General features: G+C 38.6%; 1 pseudogene; it reads right to left on the bottom strand.

Moving 5' to 3' along the window:
• Positions 1-202: 202 nt before the first annotated feature.
• Positions 203-15582, bottom strand: LOC121084340 (annotated as a pseudogene).
• Between the last annotated feature and the right edge of the window lie 672 nt (positions 15583-16254).

Below are 16254 nucleotides of genomic sequence, written 5' to 3'. Positions count from 1 at the left end.
AGTTCTTTCAAAATCGTGTGTTAATTTGTCTGTCCTCTGAAGAGTTCCAATTTTTCCCACTCACTGACAAACCTAAAATCAGCCACATTTCCAAAGCATGGAGAAAAATATTTACTGGAAAAGATATGTATATAAAAAGACTGATACAGCCATTTAACACCTCAAAAAAAAAAAAAAAAAAAGAGGGAATACTGAAACAGAAACAGGTAGCAATACTTATTTTTACATTATATTAAGAGAACAAATTTAATCAAATATAACATCTCACTTGGATTTTCAAGCGACTGTTCAGAAAGAGAGGCTTTTACAGTAAAGATGGAAGCAGAGTAAAAATACATTTTCTATTTTAAACAGTAGCGGATATGACCCTTGTGTTGCAAGATGCTTTCAAAGATTACCCAAAAGCAAACCGATTATAAGGCTTCCCAAGTGCTGACTGTGCATTGCTCTGGCAAAAGCAGCTCAAAAGCAAAGCCTGTATATCCCCCAGCTTCAGCATGCATGAGTTCATCAGCATCGTTAACTTGCCCAGAGGCAAGTAATTATACTAGTTTTAACAACGAATTTTATTTAAGTGGTAATCATACACCTAGGTGAATCCCATTGCTCTGTCCAACATCTTTAAGTCCACAAAGAAACCTTCCCCACTGTTTCATTTTAGAAGGAAATTTGATTTTTTGAGACATAAGCAATCGCAAGTCTCTCATGTCCCCAGTGCAACTGCAAACAAAAAACCTGTCACACTATAACCAGTTTGCTTTTTAAAGGAGATGCAGAAGCTTCTCTGTAACATTTGAAGTAAGTTCTTCCTACAGCTCCTAAAGATATTCAGCGGTGAAGGGAGAACTCGTATTAAATTCTCAACAATATGTAGGCAGGTTGAGATGCATTGAGAAAAATATTGGAAGATTAGCCAGCCGGTCTGTGTGTGGATATTCTCATGAGGTCAGAACACACATATTTGACCTACAATCCCCTTTACAAAAGCCAACACCTTTCAGTGTTATTTGTGATTTCCATGGATCAGCAGCTACGAGGGCTACAAGAAGAGTTAAATATTTATGAAGCATCCACCAAATATGATTAGCCAAAAGCAGCTGAATCTTCAGCTGGATTATCTATACAAACCAGGGTGAGCTGACGTAGTCCAGTACCTGCCCCATGTAATATGGGCCTTTTTTTTCCACTCACACTGAAGGCAACAGAGCTGTAGATTTTATGTATGGACAGAAGGTTTTTTTAAGTCTAGGACAACATGCTGTAGGCATGTAACACAGATAGCAGCAAAGTAACTTCCTGTTTGGGGGTTGGATTTTTTTTTCTTTTGTTTTTCTTTTGTTTTAATTGAAACCAAGAAAGTGCTTCAGAGCTCTGGAAAAGTGAGCAGGATCAGAACGCCTCATGACCATTACATACATAGTCCATAAGCTTGCTGTTTGCAAAGTATTCACTACATTTCAGGATCTCCTCCAGCTCTAAGTGATAGTTTTGATTTTCATCTGCTACTGCTGTCATTTGCTTCGCTTCATTCAGGGCATTGTATTCATTCATAGGATCCATATATTCCTAAAACAAGTAAGAAAAAAATTTTCAATCACTAAGCACACATTTCCACACATCAGAATTATGAACCTTGGCTCTATGTAAGCTTCAGCAATTAGAAGACCAACGTAAGCCATCCCAGAGTGAACATAAGTCAGGTGCTAACACCTTTTTCTGTCTTTTTAACAGGCTTACATCTATCTCCTAATTTTTTTTATTATTATTATTCACTGCTTCCTTGGCTGTTCTAACAGAAATCCAGATTCTCGGCTTATGCCAAGTGTCTACATTTTAGTTGCAAACTAAACTCATTATCAAATCTGGTGTCTTTTGTGAAGAAATCTCAATTCAAAATTCAGGAGCAGCCCACTGCCGATCTGTATGACATGAGTTTTCTGGTTTCTGGAGATAATCTTTGAGAACGTGTTCCATTCAGAACTTTCTTGTTCCATTTTAAACGACCAAGAAGACGTTACAGAGGTCAGAAGTCTCAGAGACAAAGAGTTTTGCTCCTTCACTTCACTCAAAATAGTTTAGAAGTTTTCAAGCAGTGCACTTCAGTTCATGCCGTAGAAGACTCAAGATTATCTTCAACTTCTTCCTAGAAGTGACCTATACGTGCATGCATCTATGTGTGCATACATATGCAAAGACTTCACAGATAAAGCACCTATTTTTAAAGGAAAGTTCTCAGTAAAAAGGCTATTAACATTGTCTATGTCACAATACAACCGTTTATCCCTACTAACACCATCATTCATACCCATGTATTTGCATACTGAGGTTAGGAAATTTAACATTCATCCTACGTCAGGGAAAAAGCCAACGTTTTACAGGTTCCCTTTTCACATTGCCTATGCTGCAGTTTGAATTCTGCTAATTCAATAATAACTGTCAAAGTACATTCTTACATCTAGAAAGAAAAAAAAAAAAAAAAAAGCCCAAAGTGAGCCACGAGCCTCCTCACTGGCCACGACACTGCCACAACTATAGGGTGCGAAATATTTCATGGTGTTTGGTAGACTCTTCTGCAGACAGAATTATTAGAAGAAAGCCTTTCTGCTGCAAACCAAAGTCTAGAAGGCCACAAACTAGAATCCACACTTGAAAATAATAATTTGGTTTTGTAAAAAGAAAAACACACTAAAAGACAAGAGATCTCTGCTATTTTCTAGGCTACTGGGGCCCAGGTTTTGTTGATTGTTGGCTTTTTTGTTGTGGTTTGGTTTTTGGTTTTTTTCGAGTGAGTTTGATTTGTGCTGGTTTTTCTTTTTTAAAATGAATATAGGTTGCCAGTTACTCCATTTGCAACTGAAAGTATGACTCATTCTCCCAATAACCAGTGCACCTAATGAAGTCTGTGACTTGCTTTCTTGCACTCCATATCCATACAAGTGTCTGTGTGACAGAAAACCCTAAAAGCATACCTGTGAATAACAGTTATGCTAGGAAACCCCCTTTAACAAAAAGTACGATGACACTATCTGCAAGCACTATTAAGCAATACTGTAACCCAAAGTTCTGTGAAGTAGACACACACTGTACTGTTAATTCAAATATTTTTGGACTTCATAGTCTCTAAAGCAGTTTCAATCCTGTATTGAAAAATTAGCTATCAGTTTTAAAATCACTAGAACTGAGGAAGACTTACCTCCAACTCTGCCATTGTGACAACACCATCATGGTTAGCACCAATGACCTCGTCAAATTCCATCCTTCTGTCTTTTACTCAGTCATCATCAATATCTTGAGCTTGCTGGTTCTCTGCAGTACCAACAGGTAATGAAATTAACTCTGAAAGGGTAAGTTTCTTATCTCCATCTTGATCTACAACAGAAGTACACAGTAACTGAAAAGTATTTGCTTAATGTCCATTAAAAATGAGAAATTCCTTCAAGTCAGAGATGCCATTGGTACAGTCTGCCTGGTTTCAGCAGTCCACAATCCTGACTCCAGCAGAGAAAAGTAGTTATCATTTGTATCTTTTGTTAGCAAAAAACTCTGTATTATGGTATACACACAATGTTTTAGAAGGCTAAAAAATATACACTCATCAATATACTAAAAAAGTATTTTTCTGGACCTGAAGGACACACCAGGTGGCAAGCTGGGCTTTTTTTTATTTTATTTTATTGTTGTTTGGGTTTTTTCAACAATCTACTGCAACAGCAATTTTCTTACATCTGTATCCAGTCTCCCCTTGCATTAGCGCTCAGGTAAATTAACTCTCATACTGCATACTCCAGACTGCATACTGCATACTGGAGTCATCTGTCTGTGCGTCACATACTCAAGTATCACTGGAAACTCTTCATATTTATTAAGCTAATAACTAGCAAAGTCGTAGCTTGTTGGGGTTTTTTTGGTTTGTTTGGGTTTTTTTAAAGACAGGTGTTCTAGCAGTTTTAAATATGCATCACTATTGACTCAATAGAAGAAGAAAGATGTGTGCCAATACTCATGAATTCAAAAAAAAATATTTTCTTAGAAACCTCAACCATTTATTTCCATTTTCATGACTATATATCATGATTCTTACATGGCTGCTGTACTGGGGAAGTACAAAGCAATTAATGCCCTCCTCATGGAACATTCACATCAATATATTTTATAGTATTTTATTGTTCATCAAACCTTTTCTACTTTTGCTACAGTAACCCTACAATGCAGTAGCACTTCAGTGTGCTACTTTACTGTCAGCTGATCTTCTTCATATGAAGTACTGAGAATGTCTTTCTAATAGGTAATGTTGTGCTGTTCTTTAACAACCAGAGACTAAATTCTGTTTTGAGATGCACAGACAATTCCATAGAGATGCCAGCATTTGTTCTAACAGTTTCTTTTTCTTACTCGTCACATTAAAAGATGCGTAGAACAGAGCAAATAAGATATGCCAAAATTTCACATTGACCCATGACAGTGTAATGACGTAAGGTTTACCCAATAAAATGGTTTACAAGTAAACAGCTCCCAAGAAATGCATTTTAAAATGGCATACCCAAATCTCAGATCATTTCTTTCACCATGAACTTCAGCATTCCCCTACTACGTTCTGGATGAAAAAAGGGCAAGAATTCTTCCTTCAAGAACAGATCAGGAGGTGGGTTGTCAGCTTGGTACCACTAGTCCCTCAGGTTATCTGAAACTTCCTGTGCTAGAAATTTCAGGAAAAGATTTAAGCTATCATGTTCAATCTGTTTAGAGTTCTTAAAAATATGTACTTTCCCCTGTTACTCAATTGTTTAAACAAGGATGACCTATGAAACAGTTATTTTACAGTTCAACTCTCAAGGAAAGTGGGTGTTGAGAGAAAACAAAGTGCAATTAGTTTCATCTAGTGTGCGCTGAAACACTAGGAAAGATCCTTTAACCAAACAACTGAACTGAAATTAGGAGATGAAAATAAAGATTCAGCTACACCTGTATCAAAACTTCAACACATCAAGTGAACACTGCTGTCCTACCAGCATTGTTAGCTGGTTCTGGTGGAAGGTAGGAATAATCCAGCTTTGTTCAGTACTTGTTGTTCACCTTTCTTATTTTCGTGTTTTGAAGCCCACCGCCAACAGACATCTTTCACCTGCCTGAATATCAGTAGTACCTTTCCTCTGAAAAAATCATCTTTGTTTTCTACTTCACACCATCCCTGTGCATTGAAAGAGCCAAAACATTCTTCACATTTAAAATATACTTCAGATTCACTATCTCTTTGTATTGCAATTGTGACATCACACACCTGGTTAAGATCTACAAGAACGGAAGATGTCAACCCATTCTTCTCCTACCCAGATAATAACTGTAGAGCTACAACCCAAACTTAGCGTGTTTTCTTCTAAGACCAAGTAACACAACTACCATTACACCTAGAAAGATGCTGCTGATCTGTGAAGCACTCTGCACTAGTGCTTTGGCTAACATCATCACATAGGTTTATTCTACTCCACAGCACTCATTAAATCTACTACAGGTAAGAAAATATTCTTTGCCAATACAGCGGTTCCAAGCATGATCAAAAGGGGCATATTTTATTACTCCAATGTTACAACATTCAGCTTTCCTTATTTCAACTTGCCATTTCTTAATACAACGTTATCTGAACCATAACTAGCTGTACTATTGTTTTGAACTCTTTTTAGGTATGTTCAAGCTCACAGGATCTGAATTAACAAAATGGTACAGAGATCCACAAAATGTTGTGTTATGCATACCACACACCATTTCGAATGTAGGTTTTCTTCTCCAGCCACACCACAATTCCAGACAGCACCCTCACCCTTCACAAAACTACATATGGATTAAGCTTAAGAATTGTATTAAACAGATTATAAAAAAGAAAAATCAAAGCCTAATTTTTACAGTGATCAGCAATACATTTCAAAGCATCTAACTGAAAAGACAGTATAAGCAAAGCCATAAAGTAGAGGACTAGGAAAGCTATGAAGAGACTCCTGCCCTGCCTCTGCTCCTCCCTTCTTCCTTCACCCTGTCAGAGGCTCAGAATTCAAAAGAATCACCAACTCAGAGAGAACTTATACCCTTAGACTCAAGATGCATCATCCAGTATTTCAGCCTAAAAACGTCATTCATTGGAACTGTGAGAGATTTAAGAGTGTAGCTCTTCAAAAGAAGTTTGGAAACATCAAGAACAGATGCTAAGTCAAGCACCAAGAAACACATTTAGTTTTCAGTTACTTAAGGATGCAAGTACTTATTACTCCTTTTAGCTACCTTGTCTATTCTAAATCAGAAAACATTCTGACTTCAAACCAAAACCCTGCACATGTTTTAGTTAACACTATAATTCAGTAAAGGGAAATATTTTTGCTGCAAGGAGAAAACGCAAGTTGAAGTACAGGTGTGCAGATACATCAGCACCAAAATCACTTTACATTTCCACTTCTTCATCTTACGCCATGCAGACAAGCACTTTCAAAGTGCTGAATTTTTCCTAAACTCAATGGAGAATCATAATTTGCGCATGAGTTTCCGCTAAAACCATGCATCTGATCTGAAGAAAAAACCACCCTGCAACACACAACGTGACTGCTGTGCACCTAGCGGTCCTGAACATAACCAAACAGGAAAAAAATACCTGTACAGAGTATTCTTTTTCTGGTGTAGGCATTTTCTAAATGACACACTGGAAAAAATACTGTGTGTAGCACACTCTGCTATCTGCAAAATACACTAACACAAATCTGAACCATTGGCTTTTCACAAGTTTTAAAAACATTCTGAAAGACTAAAGTCTTCAGATAAACTTTTTTTTTTTTTTAATTTAATAAACTGCCTTGAATTGTTCTTGCGTGCTTTTGCTTTCTGAGTTACAGGTGGGGGAAAAAACCCAACAGTTACATCTACTTTTTTTAACTGCTAGCTGAACTTAAGATTGAAGTCTTCAATAAATGTTTTTTTATGAAGAATAAAGAAATCCTTCAGAGTCTTAATATGAATCTTAGGGCAGTTTTTAAATAGCAAGTTTTACTTGTGTCCTTGATATAACTAAGCCCAGAATAATCAAACCACTTGCTTACAGTTTTCCAGTGTAGCCAACCCCAAATGTTCGAAGTCACAAGTCAGTCTCCCTTTGCCTACTTTTCTTAAATGAAACTCAGCTGTCAGTCACCAGTTGAAACTGTTGTTATCTGCATAAGTTAAGTTGTGCCCCTAGTTGGGGCCCAGCATCCAAACTACAGCACGCTTCTGCGCGAAACTCGGAACATGCCTTAAGATCCACACATTCCGTCATTTTTTATTATATAAACCAAAAAAAGGTACTTTTACACTGCACTAGAGTACGAAAATTTTTAAGTTTTGCTTATCATCCTCAGGAAGCTGTAGATAACTAATCTGACTTTCCCAAACAAGGCTTGTTACCCAGGTAGAAAAATGTTTCTGTACACATTTCCCTTATTCAGCACATCTTTTATCTGATGAGCATTCCTGTAAACTGCAGTTAACCACACTGCCATAGAACACGCTACACAGGTGTTTTCCCTGCCATAAAATTCAAAGGCCCATTTGCATTTTAGTTGCTTTTTGATAAATGGAAAATATAACATAACCCACTTTTAAATGACTAATTCCTGCAAGGAAAGGCTAAGGCTTCGTGTTTTACTAACAGTGAATTTAAATACTTTTAGATGGGGGGAGCGGGGAGATTACTCTGTTAAGAGTTCCCATGTTTATACCAAGCCAGACTCAAATGAAAGTTTCAACAGTAATAAGGAAGAAATGATCAATCTCTCTCTAGAGAACTTAAATGAAACATAAAACAATTCGTAGGCAACCTTCTGCTATCAGCTGCTAGCGCAGTGCCCAAGCGCATGCCCACCCAAACACAGCCCCTCCGCAGTGCCAGGACCAGGCTCGGGGTGCAGCAGCTCCTTTCGTTCGGAGCAACAGGGGACCTGGGTCCCGTAGTAACAATACAACGGTCCACGCACAACACAGGTCTGACAAATTTTAGCAGACTGTTTAACTGAAAAATATTCAAAGAGTAACAAATAAGTAACCAAGATTTTCAGTGTTTAATATTTACATCGAGAGTGTTGGGAAGGCAGATCTGAGTCGGAAGGAACTCTAGTATTTCTGTCTTATGCCTTACACATTCTACATTTTTGTAGAAGCAGAAGAATAAGTAAAACATTCATCTTAAGTACAGTTTTGACATTCAAGTTTTAGGAAAGTAAAAGAAAACCCAACACACACCAACGGTCTGCACTTACTTTCTTCATCTGTCTTCAGCTCTTCATTGTTTCTGATCTTCTCTGCAATCACTTTTTCATTAAAGCCCTTACTTGCCAAAAATTTAATTTTTTATTTGGTCCATGGCACCTGGCCTGTAAGAAAGAACCATTTCTCAGACATGACATAGTATGCTTAAATGACAAACTTTTGGTTTCATTACTTAAAACAGTCTGTGATAAAACATTTTGGTTCAGCTGCATGGCCATCACACTCAGCTTTATGAATGGCAACGTGAAAACTATCACCTGATTCACTTTTGTGTTTCTTCAGACCAGACAGGCCTTGTGAAAACAACCTGTTTATGTCACCATCCTCACCCCATCCCCAGCAGAGCCACTTAACTTGTTATAATTTCCTATGACTGCAAGTGAAATAACACAGCGGTCGACATAGGACTCGGGTGCTGACTGGAGCACCTCACTTCTTCACTCTGTTGTCTTCTGTACGGATCAAATCGGTTGCAATCACACGCAGTCCAAAGGAACTTGGATTTTGTCACAGCACATCTGAAGAGCAGCCAGTAGGTCTGGCCACTAGCAACTGGCTTCAGATGTCATCAGGAGATGGAGGAATCATTCGTCTTACCATCACTATCAGGGCCCACAGCTCGGAAGTGCATTTCATTCTCTTCCACAGCTTTCCTCTGATCCAGCACCGCATCTCTTTCGCACCTATCTTTTTATCATTATTTACACCCACCCTATGGATGAAGAGCAAACAAGATTTAGATTTGAGGACTGGGGGGTAGGTGGTATATTTTTTCATTCTAAATGAATTACTTTATTCTACAAACATAGGTTGCTACAGGAAAGAGTATATTTATAACCCTTTCTGAGACGTTGTACATTCTTTGAACTACAGAGTAAACAAGTAGCAATTCAGCTACTTATTTCATAGTTAAATTTAAGTAACTACAACATGTAGGTTACTACTCAGTGAAAATCCAGCCACGTTTCATTTTGCTGTAAGTTAACCCATTTTGGTATTATGTTTTTGAGTAATTGTTTTAAGCAGAGGAAACCACAGCCAGCTCGCTGATGGCGTCCTGGCTCATTTCCGATTGGGTCAGAGTCGTCAACTGCCAGCTGCTGCAGACTTTCACTACTTTGAAAAATTTCTTCTCTAACATCCTCTCAAACCATTAACTCCCTCTCAATTTATCTTTTCAAGTCCTTTTTACCTTGATCTTCCCAAGATCTCTGAAGTTTACTGGTGAGCTGCCTCCCTGTGTCTGCCTAGATCACATCCCAACAGTTATGACGATTAAAAACAATGAAAACATGATGTGAATAACTTTGGTGCAAGGACTTTCAAACTACTTAATACTTTGGCTGTAGTACTTGTAACTGGAAAAAAACAAACAAACCAAGTTTCCTTTATTAAACCTTCATCTCTGGTAACACATTGCAGCTGACAGTTTTTAATGCTGAACACATTTAGAAGTTCTGCACATACGTTTCCTCACCATTAGGTTTCTGAGTTAACAGGTTCACTTCACTTTGTCAAAGGATCTGCTCGTACTCAGTGCTACTGAGCTAGGGAACTAAACTTTTTTCTAACTGACTAAAATTATCAGTAAACAGCCAATCTGATAATTCACTGTTCTCCTTAATGTACTACCAATACTGCTTTATTGAATCAAGATACACTGCCATACCATCAATTTCATTAACACTTATTTCATTAAAAAGAAGTTAATGTAAAAGTTACAGTTGAAGAACAAATACAAAAACAGTAACATGCCACTTTAAGAGGTTTTTTATTGAGCATATCATTAAGTATTTATTTTAGAAAGATATAACAATATTTAAAACTGAAAAGACATAACTTTCAGGAGGCAAGTTGTTATTCAGAGCACACCAAAACCACTCTTGTTCAATTTAAAAAAAAAAAGAACCTAAGAAAAAAGAAACAACAAAAAAAACCACCCAGCTTAACTCTGGCTTTTTTATCAGTTTGTATCACCGTCTCAACAGTACTGAGGTGTTATCATTGAAACTCAAGTTATTAGATATGTGATTTGCCTTTAAATGTCAACTAAATGTTAGAAACTTAAGCCAAATAGCAACTCTAGCACCTAATCTTCTACAACACTTAGCTCTATTAATAAATGCAGTATTATTGTATCATGTCTCTCCAAATCTATATGCGCCAGCTCAGTATTAGCAACTTTTCAGCACCAAAGGCAAGACCAGTAAAATGGTCACGTTCTGCTTGCACCACCTTGCACTTACTAGGTGAACAAATGTGGGTTTCAATCCAGAATAGGTACTGCCAAAAACGAGACAGGAAAACAAAGCGCCTTCTCAACATTTAACATTCTAGTTTCCTTAGATCAAAGCTATCATTGAACTTACTTCTTCCAAGCTGTACTTTCCATTTAAATCACATTGTAACTAGGGAGAAAGGTAACAAATCCCATTTACTGGTGTTCTAACTCATGAAAGCAGCCCTTTGTTCTGCTGCCACAGTGCACAAGAAGCCTCCAATGACTCAGATCCTCATGAACTAGCAGGCATCCACTGTACAAGGTGAGCTGAAATCCTTCGGTGTCCATAAACAGCACTCTTAGTTTTGAGAGGAATATTTACAACTGCATGAAATATCAGATGTGATCCTGCTGTGAGGTTACCATCCAAGGCAATAAAAACAAAGGACTATCTGTGCTTCCTGAGGTAACTATCTCGTTCAGAATGGACTGCTTGAAAACATTCCCACTAACACTAACAAGCTTAGATAATTACCTGTTTGTTGCTGAACAACTTAATACTGGTAAATCATGGAAAACTGATTTTCATGGAAAATGGTGATGGGCAATCAGTCTTCTGAGGCACACAGGTCAGAACACTCAAAAGATCTTAGGAAAGAGTGGTACATCCTAATGCACTCCTTAAAAAAACTAGCAAAGAAAAGTACTGCCTAAAAAGAATTTAAGTTCAAGAAAACAAGATGAATCCAAGGAAGAATATCATCCACGATTACAACTTTGCTCAAACCTTCCTTGGCAAACTGTATAGAAATCTCGTGATGATTTCTCAAACTTCATGATATACCAGCTCCAAATCAAAACCCAAACAAACAAAAAAAAAAAAAAACAAAAAGCTTGATTGCACTTTTTCTGCAAGAAGCATAGTTTGCTGCTAGAGTGACATCGCAAATTTGTAAAACTTTAGGTATGTGACATACTGCTACCCAAGCTGACAGCAAAGAAAGTTTTTGTAAAAGCAGGGACTACCGTTAGCATAAATTTGAATTAAGAAATAGACTACAGAGTCCTTTTTGATTGATCCATATTGATTACTTGTCTGATTCCACAAAAATTATAGATAAACCACAGCCCAGACAGTAGTTGAGGCAATGTGATAAATACCATTAGCATTAATACATTTCAGTAACGGGCAGCTTCAGACATAACAGCTCCTCTAAAATGTCTAAGTTCAAGGTTAACACTTCACTAACTATTTAAACTATATTTCATTATCTATTCACAGCCAAAATGTTAATACTACTGTTGAGTAAGAAACAAGCAAGCATGCTACTCTGTAGGATAATTCTAAATTTTTCCTTAACAAAAGCCTGTAGTAAGGGCTGCACTGAATACAGATGTCAAGCCTGGAAGAACAGATTTTAAACACTTCAGCCCAGTTTCTCAGCCACAAGCCATTACAAATCAGATTTTTGTGGCCAGCTTTCAAAAGAGCCACCTCTGAAAGTATTATCAATAAACATTGGCCATTCAGGTTTTCAGATTCATGTTTGCAGGTTCCTAAATGACAACACCGCAATACTGCCCAAGGGCCTGGGGGGAGCAGGAAGGCAGTGTTCTTACCTAAAAGGACTAAAGATAATAATTTTCTCGAGCACCTAATGGGTATCACTTTAGAGTTGGTTTCTGCTTCACCCAAATAATGAAAAGCAGATCCAGAAAATATTTTTTAATAACAGAAACCAAAGCAAAGCTCTACATAGCAGGAGGTATGCAAAATTTGTTAGATGTATATTTAAACGTACAGGTTACGAAAAAACCACAAATCAGGGTCCACACACTACTTAAAACCTTCCAATGGCATACAGCATGAACAGTTCTTTCACTGAAAAATTCAAGTCTGGATTCTAAAGCAAAGATATCAAAATGGGGAAGCTTAAAATGTCGCCTCTCCACGTTCTTTATTCTACCTGCTACTGTCCAACACGGTCTGTCCATACCGGCAGCTTCCCAGCACAGATACGATGCACAGCAGTAGAAGTGAATACTGCGTTAGGCCATGAGATGAACCCCCGTTAAGAAAGCCAGCACGGATCTGGCCAAAGCCACCCCGTCTGTGTGACACAGTCACAGCTGTGGAGCCCCGCGCTACCCTTACAGCACTGTGGCACTCCGAACGGGTTCTGCTTTGGGAAAGGGTAGGTTCGTGACAAGGAGGAAAAAACAAACCAAAAAAGCTCTGTGCATGGCAGTAGCTACCAGAAGCTGTATTTAAACCCGTGACCTGATGAACAACTATCAAGGTAAGGCACTTAGCTAACACAAAAATTTTAATTTTTAAATGGCTACTACTGGGGCTGCAGCTGAGTAGCTGAAAACATCAGGAAAATGCAGATGCTAGAAGGATTTCAAACTCACAGGGGTAACTCCAGCACAAAAACACCCTGACAGAAACCCACACGTATTACATTCTTCTGTACTTTAATTTATCCGGTTTGTTCGTACATGTAATTTAATTTAGAATACAACTGACCCTTAGAAGCCAGGCTCACCAAACTGAATTCCAGTACCCAGTGCCACTGATTTAATGAAATCAGTGGCACCACAAGCACACTTGATGGCTTTCAATATCCTTCCTCCTGCCCTCCCATGAACACCCACCCACACAAGCTAAACTACACCACCCAGCAAAAGAATAGAAAATCTATAGATTCCAGGCTAATTTAAACTATTTAAATGGAGACTATAGCAAAATGGGTTTTCTGGCAATTATGAGAAGAAGGAAGGATGTCAAGCAAGCCCCTCTCACAGATTTTCCTGACCTGAAGGTACCTGAACACTTACTCTTGGCGAGGAATGAAGACTAAAAAGATAAACCTAGGATTTCTTGCACCATGCCCCAGTTCCACAGGGCAAATTTGGTTGAAGTACTGGTTAACTTATAAAAAACCCACTTCTGTAGACAAGTAAGGCTTGTCCTCCCAGTAAAGAGTGACTTCAGAAACTAAAATACAAAATTGTGAAATGCCACAGTCACATGTAGGTTGCTTGCTTAGAAAAACATAGTTTGGGGAGCTTTGCTTCCATGGTTCAACTTTATTTTCAGTAATCCTACTAGACAATAATTTATACTTTGAATTGATTACTTTATACCATACTGGCATGCTGTAGAATCTCAGCTTTCATTAATCAAAACCATACTGTGTGTTTTCTTTATGTCTTCAAAGAAAATATTTCCAAAGGATCTGGAAGCCTGTGGCTTACTAGCTTTTCACAGAAGTTCATAGTATTTCTCTTTTCCCTCAGCCTTTAAGAGGATGTCTAGAAAGCAAACAAAACCCTCAGAATGCTGTCCTACATTTCTAATCTGATCATCAGGTGGAATGTAATTTTGAGTGAAGCTGATCTTTAATCCAATTGCTTTAAGTTTCCTAAGACAACCACTTTCATAACAAACAGGCAGAACTGCACAGAGCCTGCAGCTTGCGAATGACAGTTCACTAACCAACAGCTGAATGTTTCCAATAAGCACAGAGCAATGAACATGAAACCTTCTAAGCACCATCTTAATACTTGTATATATCCTACCAATGACACGAGTGGTCTGAACAGCAGACAGTTAATAACGGATTCCACGCTAAATGAAAAAGGCACACTTGCCTATTTGCTTTAGCAACCTTTACTCAGGAGAACACCAGAAAGAAAAAAAAAAAATCCAATGTTACTATTGATACTCCTTCCCTGCTAATGAAAAGGTTGCAGAAAAAAAGCTGTTAAGCCTTCTCATTTTATCTCAAGTACATGAGCATTCCCACACCATCACGAGCATTAAAAGCACCAATGTAAGTTTCTGTTCTAATTAATCTTCTATTGCAAAAATGCAAATAAAGCAAGTTCTACCACCTAGCGTCTGAAAGTAGGAACTCAAAATCAGTGCCGTTTCCATTACGTTCGCTGAACTCCAAACATCTGACAGTCCATTAGCTGACACAAACCTTATCTAGCACAAGAAGTGCTTTAATGCCTAAAATTAAATTTAGTATTTTTACACCAAGAGTAGAGCTAGATTAAGTTTTCAAAAAGGCTACAAAATATAAGTTTAATGTTTCTTCTCTCATGTTTCACTCTCATTCTCTTTTCTTTTTCTACATTCTGGGGAACTAAATGTTTTGTTAACTGCTAAGTGCTAACGTAATGAAGCAAGCTGTCAAGTTCTGAACTCTTGGTATGTGCAGTGAGGCATAATTATTTGTAACCTGGATGTATTTCATGTGAAACACTCAAGTTTTAGACACTTCACATCTAGAAAGTTTTATGAACAGAAAACAACTGTTAGTCCGTTTACCACAATCTTATCCCATTGTTTGTCCCTTTTCATCCCTTTTCTTCCCTTCTGCCTTTACTACTGTCTTTTCAGTGTCTTTCCTCTGCCGTTATTTGCAGAAGTCACAACAGAAACAAAAAACAAGATCCATATGGAATATGAGACCAAACAATAAATAAGCAGCTTAGATCGTCAATTGAAACCAAACTTACAGCACAGCCATAGAGCGTATGACTGCTAGAACAGAACTGGAACAAACTCCCACCCTCCCAATTCATTGATTGCGTGGGCATCCCACCAATAAGGCAGCCCTTCCTTACCAATTCCTTGCTCTAAAAGGCAAGTGTAATTGATTATTCACTGAGCCAGGAAACCAGGAAAAAGTAATACTTCCATATCTGAAGAGGTTACATAGGCTTTTTTCACACAGAAACAGTACATTTTGTCATAAATTTTACTAGACCACAGCATTAGTCCTGTATTACTGGTTGTGACTATCGGCACATGACTTCTGACTCCTGACGATGGCTTACGTGAGTATGATCAAACCTCCTTAACATGAACACGGCACTTGTAGTATGATACCTTCCCCTCATCATCGCGATTTTTAAATATTACAGAAATAATTGCAAGTTTTACTCTGATGATCAGAGAAAGAGGCTGCAGTGTTCTTGGCAATGTATGTAGCTTACTTTGAAAAGATGACCATGAGCTTGTTCCTTTTTTCTCTGGATTCTGAATCTTCCTCAAACTCTTCCATCTCTTTTCCTAGAAAAACTTCTTGATGCCTCCAGCAGAGCTGAGAGCACACCAGGGCCGTTCCCTCGGCTGAGGAAGCAGGTAGCCCAAGCTCTCTTGTGCCAGGTCCGTGGCTGCCAAGGGCCAGCAGTGCAGCTCCTGCCTGGTGCCTGCCCTGTGGGAGCAGAGCCGGATGGTCTTAACGTGGGCGCCAGGCTCCATTAAGAGTGCAAAAGCGAGGGGGCTCTTTTCTTGGCTCAGAAAGCCCCTAGCCCTGGTTTTGTTGCAGCAGTCCTATGGCTGCAAAGGGAAGGGGCAGGCCAGCGGCAGAATTCCTTCCTGGCACCTTCTGTGTGGGAGCAGTGGCTGTGTTACTGGAAATCATAACCAGGAAAACCCTCCATGCCAAACGATAGTTAGAAAGCAGACGTTGGTTAATTGCAGTGCCGCGTGCACGGGGGATCTTCCCTCCTAACGCGCACACCAAGCTACTCAAGAGTACACATTATACACACTAGAGTACTTGCATAGTCATAGTCCATGACATTTCTTCACTGACCTTGGTGTCTGCAGGGCTGTTTCACACTCACATTTTCTCTGTCACAGCTCCTATGCTGTGGTTTTTTTACCCCTCCCTAAACCTGTCATCACAGAGGTGCCAGCAGCATTGCTGATGGGCTCAGCTTTAACCAGC

The sequence above is a fragment of the Falco naumanni genome, chromosome 3, assembly GCF_017639655.2.
Source record: "Falco naumanni isolate bFalNau1 chromosome 3, bFalNau1.pat, whole genome shotgun sequence".
Classification (NCBI taxonomy): domain Eukaryota; kingdom Metazoa; phylum Chordata; class Aves; order Falconiformes; family Falconidae; genus Falco; species Falco naumanni.
This window is presented reverse-complemented; position numbering and strand designations above follow the sequence as displayed.